The sequence below is a fragment of the Gymnogyps californianus genome, chromosome 11 (genome assembly GCF_018139145.2).
Source record: "Gymnogyps californianus isolate 813 chromosome 11, ASM1813914v2, whole genome shotgun sequence".
NCBI classification, from domain to species: Eukaryota; Metazoa; Chordata; class Aves; order Accipitriformes; family Cathartidae; genus Gymnogyps; species Gymnogyps californianus.
Genome location: NC_059481.1, coordinates 23,868,781 through 23,884,025, shown reverse-complemented (window position 1 = coordinate 23,884,025; position 15,245 = coordinate 23,868,781). Strand labels below are relative to the sequence as shown.

Here is a 15,245-nt window from a genome sequence, read left to right as displayed (position 1 = left end):
ATCAAATTTTATGTTAGCTGCTTGTCTTCTAGAATATTGAACCATTTTGTGTTATTTCTTTGGATCTGTACAAGTGTGGGGCTTTTGAAAACAACAGACCAAGCCCACCCCTTCTGTATCAAAGGCAGAAGGCTCTGTCGGAGCTCGGGGACCGTTTCAGTATGTTTACCATCTTGAGAGAGATGGTAAATGGTGTGAAGCATTCCTTAATGTATTTCTGTTCATTCCGATTTTCCCTGTAACCTGGTTACTTCTGTCTGTACGCTACGGAATGACGTTATCTGGCATTTCTGGACAAAATCATTAGATAACTGATGTTGGGAAAGAGGTGAATTCTATAGTTATAGTCTTGCTAGAACTATTATATGCATAATCAATTTCTTATTACGGATAACTTTTCTTGTTTTCGTGTATGCCACAGGCTGTCTCTTACTTTATATTTAGAATAGCCCCACGTTACGTTTCTTTAGGTCTAAGGATCGTAAAAATGAAAACAACATTCCTCTTAGCTTTCAATGCCTTAATTGCTCATTGGTTACCTCCCTTCCGCCACGAATTGGTCTGGAAGCGGCCGCAGAAAGCTCACGACACGCACCCGCCCTGCTGTCGTCTGCGCGTGGTTTGAGCAAGGCTTAGTTTCCGAGGTGGCACCGACAGCACCTGGGCGAGAAATGACTTGGTGCCTGACCGCTGCAGCGACTGAAAGCTAACAAAGCACTCCGCATCCCCCGTTCCCGGGAAACATCCCTACGTCTGCACCCACCTTACTTACAGCTTAAAATGGGTTAGGCAAGATGAGAAAGATTAATGTTTTTCGTACTACTTGAAGAAGACGGTAAAATGGGAAGATACCAGCCCAGAGGGACACTTGGTCTCAACCAGTATGCTTGCTTCTTGTGTTTTTCTGTTCTATTCCTTGAGAAGTCGATACTCATGAGTTTTATGGCTTATTTCGTAATCAACCAAGGAAGGGGGAAATACAGAGTTATGAAGGAGAGACACGAGTGTCTTGTCTTGGAAGAAAATTTCGTCTCTGGTTGGGTTGTGTCTCCTTGGCAGAATGAGCAGCGCTCGTGCTGTGGCAGAACCCACAGCACTCACTGAAGTTTTGACGACGACAGGCAAACGCCACCAATTCCCTTTTGAAAAGCACTCAGAGACAGGCAGCAAGCTGCAGGCAGGAGCTGTAGGCTCGTTTTGCCTCTGTATTTTGGGAAAATACTTGGCTCAAGTCTAGCCCATATAGAAACACAGTTTGATCCTAGTGGGTATCCTTTTAAGGAATCCAATTTAGGTCACTAAGCACTTTACCCTTCATTATTTAGTGATCCAATGTTTAAAGAATTTTATTTCTAAGGGGAATTGTTCTGTCAAATTCCACTTTACTAAAAAAACCCCCAAACCTCTGTGTTCTTTTGGGAAACTGCCAGTGCTTTTAGAGCAACATTCCTTGCTTTTTGTTGGTTTTGTTTGTAGGTGGTTTCCTTACAGCTCTTTTTCTGAGCCATCTCCCCTCACACACAAGTGGCTCCTGCTGCTTCCCCCACCCCACCAGTCCGTCCCGTGCCACCTTCTCGTTCCCATTTCTCCTTCACGGCTGCAGTTCTGCCTCACTGCCCTCCTCCTCCTCCTCACACAATGCCAGCAGTCTCTTCCCGACTGCGTTCGCACCGGGTCCTGCCCGCGCAGCCCGGCCTTGCAGCACAACGCTGCGGCTCTCTGCTGGTGCTGCCTTCTCCTGCCTCTTCCTTCAGCCAGGCCTCCTCTCCCGCTCCGTGCCTCGCTCCCAACAGCTCTTCGCCAGAGGACCCGGGAGATTTGATTCACAGCGAAGAAAGGCATCTAACCACTGCTTGAGCTGGAAAAGAAATGTCTGAATAATCACGCTGAAGAGGCAAGACAACAAATAGAGGCATCTTCATTTTTCAGGAATTCCTGGAGCCCCTTGTCCTCAACTTCACATTGTTTGTGAACGCGAGGTTGATTGATTGTGAACGAATCATGAGGTTTGTTCTTTGCACGATATCCTGGGAAGCAACAAGTCCCGCTGGTTTAATCCTATTTTTTAATGCTGTAGCAACGCTGAACTGGGGTAACGACTTTGGCTGGAAGTAGGCTATTCCTAAAGCAAATGTCCCCAAAGGCAAAGTAGCCAAAAAAAACGGGGCTCGCTTCATTTTTACATGCTGCTAAAGATTACAGACTCACAAATTATCAGTTCTGTGTTTCATGAGCCACTGCTTTGTATTTTTTTAAAAAAAGTGTGGTTTGCCAACTAGCTGCAGTCTGTAGTTCTCAGCCAATACATATTCCACCTTTTCTGAGGAAGGTGGAGGCCTAAAGAAGCGATAAAACTGTGGCTGCCTTCAAGTATGTAGAAGAGCATGCGCTGAACAAAACGTAATAAATGCATGTTTTTCTAATAAAGGTCTATCAAACACTAGCTCCCTTCTTAAAAACATTAATTTAAAATATTAATCACTGCTCTGCGGATTCGCATGACTATACCTAATATATTCAAAAGACAGGTTCTGTTCAGCACCACTACCGGTGTTTATGACTAAAAATGACTAACCTATCTTGATTTTGTTTTTTAAAATGTAATTTTGAAATCCCGATGCCATTTCTGCTGAGCCAATACCCGTTTCCATGGAAATAGCAGCATACAAAACGTTGACATATTTCAGAGAGCGCGAGCTACTTAAGCATCTGCTTCCCTGAAACCACCAGCTAGACTTTAAAATAAAACTGGCTCTCACATTTGGTGGAACTGGTTTACAAGAAAAACCAAACAAAGCATCTTTACATGACGGCCCAGCCCACATCTTTTTAAACAATATACCCAGATAGCTAAAGCAGCACGCAGCTCATCGCGTTCTTGTTCTAAGGCTCATGTTATAAATACCTTTTCATCTACATGGCAATGCATTTAAGGAGTAGTCTCTCGAAAAAAGCAGCCGACAGGACCGACAAACCTTTTCGTATCTTTTCATCCAGTTTTCATATGCACTTGGAAGTGCTTCACGTCACCTTACAATTGCGCATTGCTGAGTGCTCAGCGTTGTCACCGACACGAAAATTTGTAAGTGTGGTAAAGAAGAGCCCCTGCTTCTCACCAAAGCCTAACCTCCAGCCACGGCGGCGTGAAAAAGCCAGTATTTAAAACAGAATTCAGACTAGATTTACTTATCAGCAATTGCTTTAGCCGGCCAGGCACATTGCCCTTCTAGAAGCCATGTTAGCTGAATTTTAATACAATTCTTTAAATTGGAAGAAAGAAAAAAAAAAAAAGAAAACAAAAGCATCAGCTGATAGAAAGGGTAGCGCATACTTTATTTTGACTGTACCGGAAAACTAAAATTATTTCAGTTATTCCATTTTTTTCTAGAATGATTTCTGATTAGTTCATTCTTTTCCCTACGCTTACTTTTTCAGCCCATAAAGAGTAACAGCTCCACCCTCACATAACCCTGCAAACACGCACCAAACTGGGGTAAATATGTTTATTGGAAACTGGGCTTCCTACTGACTGGAGATTAAAGGGAAAAAGAAAAAGCACTATTCAAAAGCAACATGAAAAATCTATTTACTCTCTTATGTTTTTCCCCAATCTACATCTGAGCAACCTGTATTAACTTGTGAGACACTGGTGGCCAACAGCTTCGTTCCTTCCTAGAGCCACCATGTATTTTGAAAAGTGAAAAACATTTCATTTTTACAGGGTTGAAGAAAACAGTACCTTTGGAGTAAAAAGGACCGTCGCTGATAAACCTTGATTTCTCCCTCTGGCTCCAATTCTTCATCACCCCCTCCCCTTTAATTAGCTTCTCCCCTGCTAGAGGACAGCACGGCGAAAGCGCGCCAAACCCGGCCCTTGGCCTAAGCCAGAACTCCTCGCAGCGTAACGAACTGCTCCCTCTTTGTTGTGCTCATCCCATACCAGTGTCTTCAACCAAGAGAGAAACCTTAGGGGTAAAAATTAAAATCGCTTTTAAAAAAGTAAAGCTTGGAAATCTTATCTGGCAAAAGGAACAGAGATTGGTGTTTTATGAAAACAGTAAACAGCATATGATACAACATTTTTGACCCAATTTCAGTGTTAAGAACCATGATCGTTGACATTAATTATTATAACAGAAAGGTCGTCTACTTCTTGCTTTGTAAGCTATGCATTCTTACCTCTTTCTGACATAGAAAGATACATAGCTCTGTATGCAAGGATAAGAGCGGGATTATTCCCGAGCATGCAGAATTTCATCTGCTAATAATCTTCACAGAAAACTTAGGAAATTCGATAAGGGAGAACAAATTGTCTCGGGCTGTGTCTAACAGACATTTTTTCAAATGTTAAATACCTTCCCATTTAGAGCTGTGATTAAGTACACAGGAAGGACCCTTGCATCAAGAGCGTCACTTTTTGAGTATCTAAAAAAAAATACTTCTAAAACATAAGGAACATCCTAACATGATAAATTTTCCTCTTGTATTTATACTTTTCTAAGTAAGCGTCACGACAGCTGGATCGCTGTCAGGGCTAGCAGTGACTACGCACATAGTTTGAATTATCCAAATCATTTTGCAATACATCATAATATTGCAAAAGTTTTATTAAGGGGTAACCCAAAGACTTTATTCTCCGTTTCATTCCCTACGCTTAGTTTTTTCAATCTACTAATCAAAATCATACTGAAAGTTGCAATAAAATGGAAACCTAGTTATGTGGAGAGCGGCAGACAGACAGACGCAGTACCTGTTAGCAGCACTAAGCTGATCCTGGTACACGGGCTTTGATTCATCCTGCCCAACTTTGGGCACTTGGCAAGGATCATTTGTGACGTGTCCAATCGTTCTGGGTTTCTTGTTACAGTTAATGGAGAGGAACAGGCTCCTCCAAATGGAGATTCAACTCTCTCTCCTGTTTTCCGTGGAATACGTGAGTGAGGGGCTCCTGACGTAGACATCTAGGCTACGTGCCTGAAGTGAGGCGGGATGAATCCAGTGAAGTGAAGAATTGAACCCATTCGGATCCGGCTTTAGTAAGATCATTTTGTTGGGCCCAGTTTACGACATCCTTAGTAAGGGGATCCAGCAAACCAATTTCCATCGAAGAAATGTATACATCCTTCAAAAAGAGAGGCGCAAGAAGTATTTATGTTCTGAACACGTACACGTATTGGGAAGTTTTCCACGTAACTCAACCCTCTTCTACTTCCCTCTCGTGCCACTGCAAACGCCAAGTACAGTAACTACCGCTGTGACCCAGTAAGCAGCGCAAGCGCCGACTGCATCGCCATGCTGCCTGAGCTTGGTCTGACGTCAGCCAAGAAGTTTTAGGGCGGGTGAAACCAGCGTTCAGAAATGCCTGCAATCATTCCGTTACCTGTCTCCAAAACTTACCAGAACTGTGAAAGCTGCGTGGGTTAAGTAAAGCGAACGACCGTTACACATGGCGCTTGGTGTAAAGGTATGACACAGCTGGCCCAACGGCAGACATCGGGATGTCTTCCCCCTTGAGGGACAAGATGCAAACCCCAGATTTTGGCATCCAGTAGAATAACGGGGTAATTAAAAATATAATACAGACTGTGGCAGCAGGGTTATTGGATTAATTGCTTTGAATGTATTGTGAATTATCTGCATCCATTTACACACGGTGATCTCTACCGATTTTTTAATTAAAGAATAACAACACTTTACAGCTTCAAAGCACAGCACAGACATAAACTAATCAACACAGAACAACTGTGCGAGGAAGTTTAGGAAAATACTGAATTCCTCAAATACCGAGAGCTGATACCATATCAAAGACCAAGAAAATTCTTGCAATTGTCCCATTTCCTAAAGATTTCAAATGCAAAATTACAAGAGAACAAAACACCTATACACTTTGCATAAATAACCAAACTTTAAAAACCCTAATTATAAAAGGCTATACTTTAAAAGCACTCACAAGTCCATGTAAATGAATGCTGTGATGCCAAAAATATTTTGCCCAAGGTTAAACTGAGAAAATATGTATTCCCAAGTAATTTTTGATCAGCAAGTGATTGCAGTACTTTGTTTATATGCCCAGCCCTGAAGAGAAATCTGACTTGAAGAAACATTAGCATACAAATGGGATATGAACTTTCAAAGCTTATGCAACTGTTACTCCATTACAGACAGCTCCAATCAATTAGGTTGTTGAAAATCAGAGAATAAATCTTTGTTTCAGTTCAAAATATGACTACTCCCTTATACCTCAGAGACATAACATGAAATTTGAAGCTGGTAAAAATTCAGCTTGTTGAGGAGGGGAAAAAAAACCCCAACCAGAATTCACTTCATGTTCTCTCTGCCACTGTTATTTTCCTCCCTCCCCTCCTCCTTGCTTCAATGTTCCTTTCTCTCTCTCTCCCCCCAAAAAAGGGATGGAGAGAAGGAGACTAAATTTTCCTCTTAAGATGACTTGATTCAGTCTTCAAACCTAGTTAAGTGTGAAATTAGAGGGGTGTTTATCCTACTTAGTGGGAAAAACCTCAGCATAGCCATGACTACATAAATTCCAAGTACCTCTGTAACGAACAGAAGGAAAACAATTAACAGTAAGCTGAAGACTTTGCTGCCAAGACTGAAGGATGATTTCAACAAGTATGACAAATGCAGGCACCTACAATGAACAGTCAAAGAAATAATTTATTCTAGTTAGTCCCAACTGTCCATTTTTGTAGGTTTTCAGCAAACAGGCTTTCCCAAAGCTTTCTGAAAGTTACACGGATCCCACAAACCTAACACTCACCGATGAACCTATTTTAGTTTAAACATTAGGAAACCCAAACAAACTGATGTGTAGTATCTCACCAAAAGGTAAAAAACAGCTCTGTATGAAACAAATTACAAATAACCACATTTTTCAGAATTTTAATAGCCACAAAGAGCATTCTGCTTAAAATGCTTTGAAGATTAAAGTGACAAGATGAAAACAGATACTAAATAACCAATGGTGTATGTGTTTTATTAAATGTTAACATTTTACATTTTCATATAGACAAAATCATAAACAATGAAAAATCCAAAGCCTGCAGAACAAAAGATCTCTTGTAAGCAAGTATTTTGCAATAGAACATTAAATGTTTTTGGTGAATCACAGCATAATTTGCCTGGAAAATACACAAGGTTGACTAGACTTTACACACATCCTCATGCACTTCTGCTTCAGTTTAACATCAGTACATGCAGTAGATCCTCTGCATAAACAATTTTTGAAAACTCACTTATAAAATGCTACATTAAATCTCCCCCCCCAGTTCAATATATGACCTGCCAGAGGCCCAACCAATATTAAAAGAGGAAGAGGAGCCAGGTCTTTATCTGTCACTTTACGGTACAGCCACTAATTAGGCACTTTTCTGCACACATAGCCGTTTCCTGCTCACTTCAAACTCTTCTGGATTTGCCCGAACAAATACACGTGTGGTGTGTACTGGTGGTATGTGGAGAACTTACCTCCACTCCACAAGTTCACTCCTTCCCGAATACCTTACAGCAACTAAAGAATTTACATACTTGCACATACCCCAACAAAACACGAAAGAAGTGATTTCTTCAACTTCCATATGCCACAAGAAAAGCCCAAATTTTATTTGAACTCATGACATTTTATTACCCTAAAACTGTGTTTTTCAGGTAGCAACAATAAAATTGTTAGTACAAGCAGTCCATTATTAAGCTTGCTCAAAATGTGGTGTGCGTTATCAACATTGGTTGCACATCCTCAAAACAGTGAATCAACAAAACTGATTAACAGCTGTCAAAATGTTCTTGCATGTTCCCAAGGCAAAGAAATATATGTAATGCAGTGTACAAAAGGTCTTCTTCTATATAAATATATTTAATACCACTATTTTGTTTGCATATTGGAGAAAAGCTGGATCGAAAAACGCTATTTTACTTGAAGCAAGGTTTTTGAGGTCCCGAGTTCTTAGCAGAATCCATTTCACTGTTGAACACCAGCCTCTTAAGAAATTCTGTATCTGACAACTTTCCACTTTATCCGTATTACGGAGAATTTCAGCATGCCATAAATCTAGCTGTCAATTGCAATCCTTATATCAGGATATATACAGAACTTTAAGTAATCTAGGACCCAAGTATGTAACTTAAAGTTTAAGTAACCTGGGACCCTTCTTTGAGGAGAAAGACCAGAATATTTAATAGGATCAAAAATCTTGCTGCAATAAACTAGGAAATGTGAGATTGGGCACTTTATACCACTGTGGAGAAACAGCACAGTGTTCTGCACTAGCTAGAGCTTTCTAGCTGACTCCAGGACTAAGGAGACTGTATTTCTCTAGTACAGCACTGGTTTAAATAAAATAGAAAAAAAAAAAAACCAAACCCCAAACCAATTGGGAGCATATACACCTATTTACGAGGATGCAGTGGAATTTTGAAGCCAGCCAGAAACAGAGTAATGATATTTATGCAAGAACTTCATGCCAATATAGAAACCGCAATACTCTAATTCCTCAACCTATATCAAACTCTCCCCACGTAGCCACAACGGGATTGCTAGTATGGATACTCTACAGTTTAACTTCCTAAAACTGGGCTTGACCACTTGTGGATGTGTATTTCTATCCCCAGAGGATTGTTTCATGACAATCTTCAATGCTGCACTGTGCTAGATCAAACATACATAGAGGTTCATTTAAATTTGTGCTTGCCTTTGTTTCTGTAGGGGGATACAGTACCATATGAATTCTGATTCCTGTCAGCTGAAGTGTCAGCAACGAGAACAGCAAGTCTGTAGCTGTTCCTGGACAGACAGATTGGATCACAGACGTCTAGGCATGAAGGAGCAAGCATAGCCTGGTAGCTGCTTCTCATTTAAGTCAAGTGCATGGTTCTGTTTACCTATTAAACAAAACTTATTCCCTTCAGATAAGCAAAATAAACAACAAATACTGGAAGTAGGTAATTTTAAAAATATAAACCCAAACAAGAATTGTTTTGTTTATACAACAACTATCTCTCAGTCACCTCACAGTTATTTTCACTTTGGCAAAATGAACTAGATTGAACTGCTGTGCTCAGAGTACCAAGTGGTATCTGCAAGTAGGATGCCGAAATACTAGAGAGAACGTAAAGGAAGACCTCCATCTCCCCCAAATTATCTGGGGAATTAAACCCTTTCTCCCTGAAAAAGCAAAGCCCACAAGGCAAGATTTAGGATTTTAGCTTATGAAACTGAATTCTGAGGGATGACCTGATCCCTGCACGTGGGTCCTGACACATGGAAGAGGAACTCCAGCAGTGCGTGACTTCTGAATCTTGCTGAGAAGCGCTAGATGCAATAGCTGGAACTTAAACTCAAACCTGAAACAAAATACAACCCCTAACTGCAGATATTTGAAACCGCTTACCAAGACAAACTGGTAGACTCACCAATACTTAATCTCTACAACAAACACGGAAGTCACTCTAGAGCAGGTCATTTTAAATGAGCATATAAACACAAAGCTAACGGATCAGCAAGACTTAGGAAAAAAAGAGTTGAGAGGAAATCATAAAATATGAAGAATGGCCTTTCAGACGAACATTCAGAGTATACCATTTCAAGAATGTGCAACATTCTGGCAACTATACATTTTTCCCATCAGTTTCTCTGTAAGCGAAGAAAACATGCACCTAGAATATCTCAGTCTGACAGAGCGCCTGAAATCCACTGTCAGGGGAAAAACCGCTGCTGCCAATACATGAGCCTTTTCTTTGAACTGAATACACATTCAAAGCTTCTAATGCTTCATGTGTACACAGGCAGACAGGGCATTATTCAGCGTTTTTACATTTTACACACACGCAGAGCTAATGCTCTTTTCATGGTATACATTATAATGCGGGGAACAGGTTACAGCAGGTGGACCTTTGAACTTTTGCCTTCACAGCAACATCAATTAGCAATATGATTTTACATATTCCCACCTGACATGTGGCAAAGCTCACAATCCTGCTGGTCCAATACCCTCTCCCGGACATGGCTCAGAACCAGGTAACTCGAAGAGAGCACAAGACCACTGTGGAAGACATATTTTAATATTCTGTAACACAGAAAAGTACAGCTCTCATTCCCATAAAGATTAATTTGAACTCTGAGTCGTATGCTTTAATCCCTCTTCTAAAACTTTTTTTGGCTTTCGTCATAAATGCACTAGGCCGCTTTGGTATTCATACAAATATCTGCTTGCTTTGAATCCTGCTGAATGATTTCCTCTGGCAGCTAGTTTCATTCTAATTACATGGTTTGAAAAAGTATTTCCACCTACCATTTTTCAAAACTCCCACTTTCTAAGTATCAGTGAATGTCCTTTTGGGCTTGTAGTATGAGACATCACAAAGTTATCTTGCCATACTAGTTCCTCTTAATGGACTGACAAACAATCTTAATTAAGTTTTAACATGTCCAAGCTAACCTTTTTCACAGCTGATCATATGAAAAAATATTCAAGTGCTATGGCTAATGAGTGTTTTTAGAAACACTTCAATGCTCTAAAGGAATAAGGCTACCTGTTCTGAATGAGGACTACACTGTTTCCACTGCCTTTTTATTACCTCTTTTCTTAAGAAACTATGGTAAAATTAGCTTTATAATGTCTTCTGCTAAAGAATACTAGAGTCTTGTGATAGAATTCTAAAACAAATCTTGGCTTCACAGCAGCAGATGTAGTTCAGTTTAACAAGCCAATAAATATTTTAAGTGACTAGAGAGCTGGGACTTTTATAATATGATCCAGGTTTAAAAGCTAAGGGAGTCAACAGGTACTAGAAAAAGAAAACACACAACACCTGTGTGGGCTTCTGCCTACTGCTAAATTAGAGAACATGGATACAAGCTACTTTTGTGAAAACATTCAATTTTGAGCAATACCTTGAGAAGTTATCCTAATGTCATAACACGTGTTAACCTGAGAACTGAAGATTTCTGTTTAAAAAGCTTGGTGGATAAAAGTGATCACCAATAGAAAGAAAAAGTAGACATACAAGTTCAGCAGGATTCAAATTACAAATCTAACCTCGCTACATCCTCTTATACTTTACTGCATGAGATGGTCAAGGTCCTTCATTAAGTCATTCAAATACTAAAGCATGCAGCATCCTCAACGTTTCACACCGAAAGAGGCTGCCTAAAAAAAAAAAAAAGAGAAAGTGGAAATAAAGCTTCACACTAGACTCCACAGGCGTCTTAAAACAGCAACTGAAACCACAAAACTAGCACTGCTCTATGCTTTGGAAAAGAAGGTAAAGCTACATAAGCCGAGCAATCCAAAACACGGCAGGTCAGGCGAGAGGGCAGAATCGGGAACACCGGCAGGGCGCTTCCACCCGCGGGCGGGGAGCCAGCAGCCTCCAGACTGACCAGCCGAGGGGAGCGTTCTAAGGCTGCCAGAAGGGAACCGAGGCCACCCGGGCAGGGGAGGGGGGCGGCCGAAGCGGCGACTGACCCGCGCCGGGGACCGGGGGCGGCCTCCCCCGCGGCCGGTGCTGGAGCATCCCCGGGCCGCGGCAACGGGGCCGCGACCCCACCGCCGCCCAGAGGCCCCGCCGCCGCCCGCCCGCCCCTCCGGCTGCAGCGGTGGCCGCGCACCGGCCGCGGCGAACCCTCCCCGGCACTTCCCGCCGCGCCGCTTCCTCCCCGGGGAGCGGAGGAAAACGTTACTCCCGCCCGCAAACGCACCGCTGCTCCGCGGGGAAACACTCCCTCCCGGCCGCAGCGGGTGAGGTCTTCCCCGCGGGGGTGGGGGGGGGGGGGAGAACCGAACCGGACCGGGGGGCGACCAGCCCGGGCGCCCACTCACCCCCACCCTACGGCTCGCTGCCGGCCGGTCCCGGCGCTCCCCAGCCGGCAGGGCCCCGGGAAGGCCGCCACGACCCGGCCCGGGAGCGAGGGCTCCGGCAGCCACGCACCCCTCGATCAGGGCCGCCAACGGCGGGTTCCCCCCTCACCTCAGGGCGCGGCGGGACCTCGGCCGCCCCCCCCAATCCCCCCGGGCTCGGCGGGACCCCGCAGCGCTCGCGCCCCCGCCCTTCTCCTCACAGCTCGCCCCTCGCCTCACCTCAGGGCGCGGCGGGCCGGCGGTCGGCTCGGCTCGGCGCCAAGAGAGCGAGGCGGCCGCTGCCTCCTCCGCGTGAGGCACCCTCGGCCCCGGCGCCTTAGGCGCAGCCTTCCGCCCTTGGCGGCGGCTCCCGGCCCGGGGAAGAGGCGGCCGGGCCCTCTCCCGCACCCCCGCTGACACCGCGGCCCGTCGCTCTCCGCCCGCCCGCCGGGCCCGCCGCCTCGGGGCGCCGCTCCCCGCGCCAGGCCCCGGCTTCCCTCCTTCCCGGCCTGCCCCGGCGCCGCCGTCCTCAGGCCCCCCTCCCCCGGCCGGGCTGCGCCTGCGCGGCGGCCCCTCTCCCCATCCGGGTCCCTCCGTGCGGTGTAGCAGGTCGGTAGGCGGGAAATGGCGACTGGCTGCTGAGCGGCTGCGGAGCGCGGAGCCCCGGCGGCGGTGTAAACACAGCGGCGCCCGCCCGGCCTGGCCCGGCCCGGCCCGGCCGCCGGGGACCCGGACACCGGGGGCCCGCCTCCCCGGCACCCCGCACCCGCAGGTAACTGACGCGGCGGCTCAGGCAGCGCGGGGTCCCAGCCCGGGATCAGGTGGGAAGGCAAGGGGTGGCCGCTCCGGAGTGACCGGCGGGAGCCTCCCCTCAGGGCCTTGCCCCGCGGCGGGCCCCTGCGCCCCGCGTCCCCGGCCGCCCGCCCGCCCGCCGGGCTCCGCGCCCCGCTGCGTGCGGAGACACCCCGTCCCTCCCCGCTCACCTCCCCTCGCCGGCCGCGGAGGCCAGCCAGCCCCGGCCGCGCCGGAGCGGGGGCGCAGCCCTCCCGGGCCAGCCCCCTGCCCCCGGAGGAGCGGGCGGCGCGGCTGTCACCCCCGCGCTGACACCCCCCCCCGCCTCCCCCTCTAGGCCGAGGCCTGCGGTGAGTCTCCTCCGCCCGGGCGCCCCCCGTCCCGCCCGCCCCGTCCCGTCCCGCTCCCCGGGCGGCGGCGGTAGGCGCCGCGGGGGCTGCGCTGTGCGCACCGGGGGGCGGCGGCGGCGGGCGGCGGGGGCGCGTCCCGGGCCGGGCCGGCTCAGGGGGCGTAGCTCCGCGGGCTGCATCCCAGCCGCTGCTACACACACGGGCGGGCCATGCTCGGCGCTGGCTCCCGCGGAGCGAACGCGCAGGACGCGCCTGTTGCTGGCTGTTGTTGTCGCCGCGCCGGGGCGGCAGCGCTGGACGTGCCTGTCACCGGCTCCGGGGGGGGGGGTGTGGTGTGTGTGTGTGGACGGCGGGGGGCTGCCGCCCCGCTGCCTCCCCGGCGGATGGCGGGCACAGGCGCGACGCCGCAGGCTATCCGGACAGGGATCCCGGGCGGCGAAAGGCTGCTGCGAAGGATGTCAGCGCGGCTGGGCAGAGGGGAATAACACCAACTTTGTCTGCTGTCACTTGTGAGGGCGGGGGGGGGGGGGGGGGAAGGCGGCCGTGATGTACCGGCCAGTAACGTGCAGGACCACCGCCATCTAAACCCGTTATTGGCATTCCCTGTCAATACTGGGAACGTGGCATGAGGTATTAGCATGTTGCATACCACATTGATTATCTGCTCACTTCTGTGTTACTAGAGAGTACTGTACAAGCCTGTTGCTCAATGTTATGGTACTTAGGAGCACATGAGAGGACAGGTCTTACTATTTCTTTGTGACTGTTTTGGTGAGCTCTAGCCTAGATCTGCCTAGGATATTTCTTTCTCTGCGATGATGATTGTAGCACTTGTTCTGATCCCAAGCCTATTGTTTCTGGTAGAGGTTTTTCATAGTCTTCCAGTTGCTTATGGTGCACTTTTAAAAGTTATTTTGAGATTGTAATTATTTACTTTGCCTTTCTTGATAAGTTTCCACTGTTACAATACAGTAGTTCACAAAGAGGATCTCTAAATGTAACTATTACTCTGTTGCCTTGGGCAAGTCACAACCTCTTTTGCCATTTCTCCATCAGTAAAAATGGGGATAATAATACCTCAGAGAGTTGTTACAAGAAGTAGTTAATGTTTGTAGAGGGCTTAAAAGACCTAAGTGTTATTAATTAAGCCCCATGACACATTAAGGTAAGAGTTAGCAAACCAGGTTTACACATGGATGAACTGAGGCAGGAAGAGATTATGATTTAGCTAGAGTAACATATTGGATCTGTGACAATAGCAGAAAACAAGTTGTAACTACTTCATGTTGTAGGCACAAGCGAACAGTTCTCTATAACAGATGTGATTCCAAGATTTGCCCCTCCCTCACCCCCCCACCCCCCTTCCAATTTCAAGCTTTTCTACTTTAGGAGGTTTTGCCTCTGTGACTTCCAGTTGACTGGATAGCTCCAAGGACACTTGCGGCTTGCCCGCTTAAAAGTGTTTCAGCAGTTTTCATAACAAGATATATGTTCTAGGATGCAAGCCAAATCCAGACTTAAATTCCATAAAACATTCTCCACTTTTCCCCTGAAAACATTGTGTGGAACTTAGTTAAGACTTGATCCCGTTCCAGTCAGTGGAGTATGCACTCAAGCTGACATTCCTGTTTCATCTGAGAAAGTTCTTTCATTAAAGAAAAAATTCTCTTGTCAGTTTGTCCCAGAGTTTTAATGGTACAGTTAGATCATTTTTCTAAAGATGTAAACATTCCACATATGCTGGAGCTGTACATGCATTTTCATAATTTAAAAGTAATTTTCCATCTTCAGACTTCCACTGCAAGTGTTGATAACTTCCTTCCACTGTGTTGATTCCCCAGCACACTGACGTGACACTATTGCAGGCTGAATAGCATTAAGCAGTTAAAAAAAAGTCTACTGCATTCAAAAGGAAACTTAGTCTTCATCTTACAAAGTTTTTCCATACTGTATTGGCTTTTATTTTCTTTGATCACTTGTAATGCTGCTGAGGTTGACACCAACAAAAATAGTGTTTGCAGAAGACTAAGAATCACATTTTCTCTTCTGACAGTTTTCTCTGCAAATATTTCATTCCCGTGGAAGAAACTTTTTCATAGGTGTAAGTGGAGTAATAACTTGGAGTACTTGCACATTTTTGTAAGAACCAATACTGAAAGTCAAACTGAACTATTTTGGCAAGAGCTTGCAAGAAAAGCTTGAGCAGGGGGGTTGGACAAGATGACCTCCAGAGTTCCCTTCCAACCTCAAC

General features: G+C 46.0%; 1 protein-coding gene and 1 long non-coding RNA gene across 2 annotated transcripts in view; one reads left to right on the top strand and one right to left on the bottom strand.

The window, feature by feature from the left end:
* Window positions 1-3,304: 3,304 nt before the first annotated feature.
* Window positions 3,305-11,146, bottom strand: LOC127020805 (uncharacterized). The gene is made up of 4 exons (XR_007767111.1): window positions 11,052-11,146; window positions 9,964-10,055; window positions 5,398-5,509; window positions 3,305-5,122 (listed from the first exon to the last, which is right to left on the bottom strand). It is a non-coding gene; the product is annotated as an uncharacterized LOC127020805 (long non-coding RNA).
* A 1,268-nt stretch (window positions 11,147-12,414) lies between these two features.
* Window positions 12,415-15,245, top strand: part of CTDSPL2 (CTD small phosphatase like 2) — a 44,370-nt gene continuing 41,539 nt past the window's right edge. The window contains exon 1 of the mRNA XM_050903318.1: window positions 12,415-12,624. The gene's annotated coding sequence lies outside the window, so the exon portion shown is untranslated. The remainder of the gene's footprint in view (window positions 12,625-15,245) is intronic.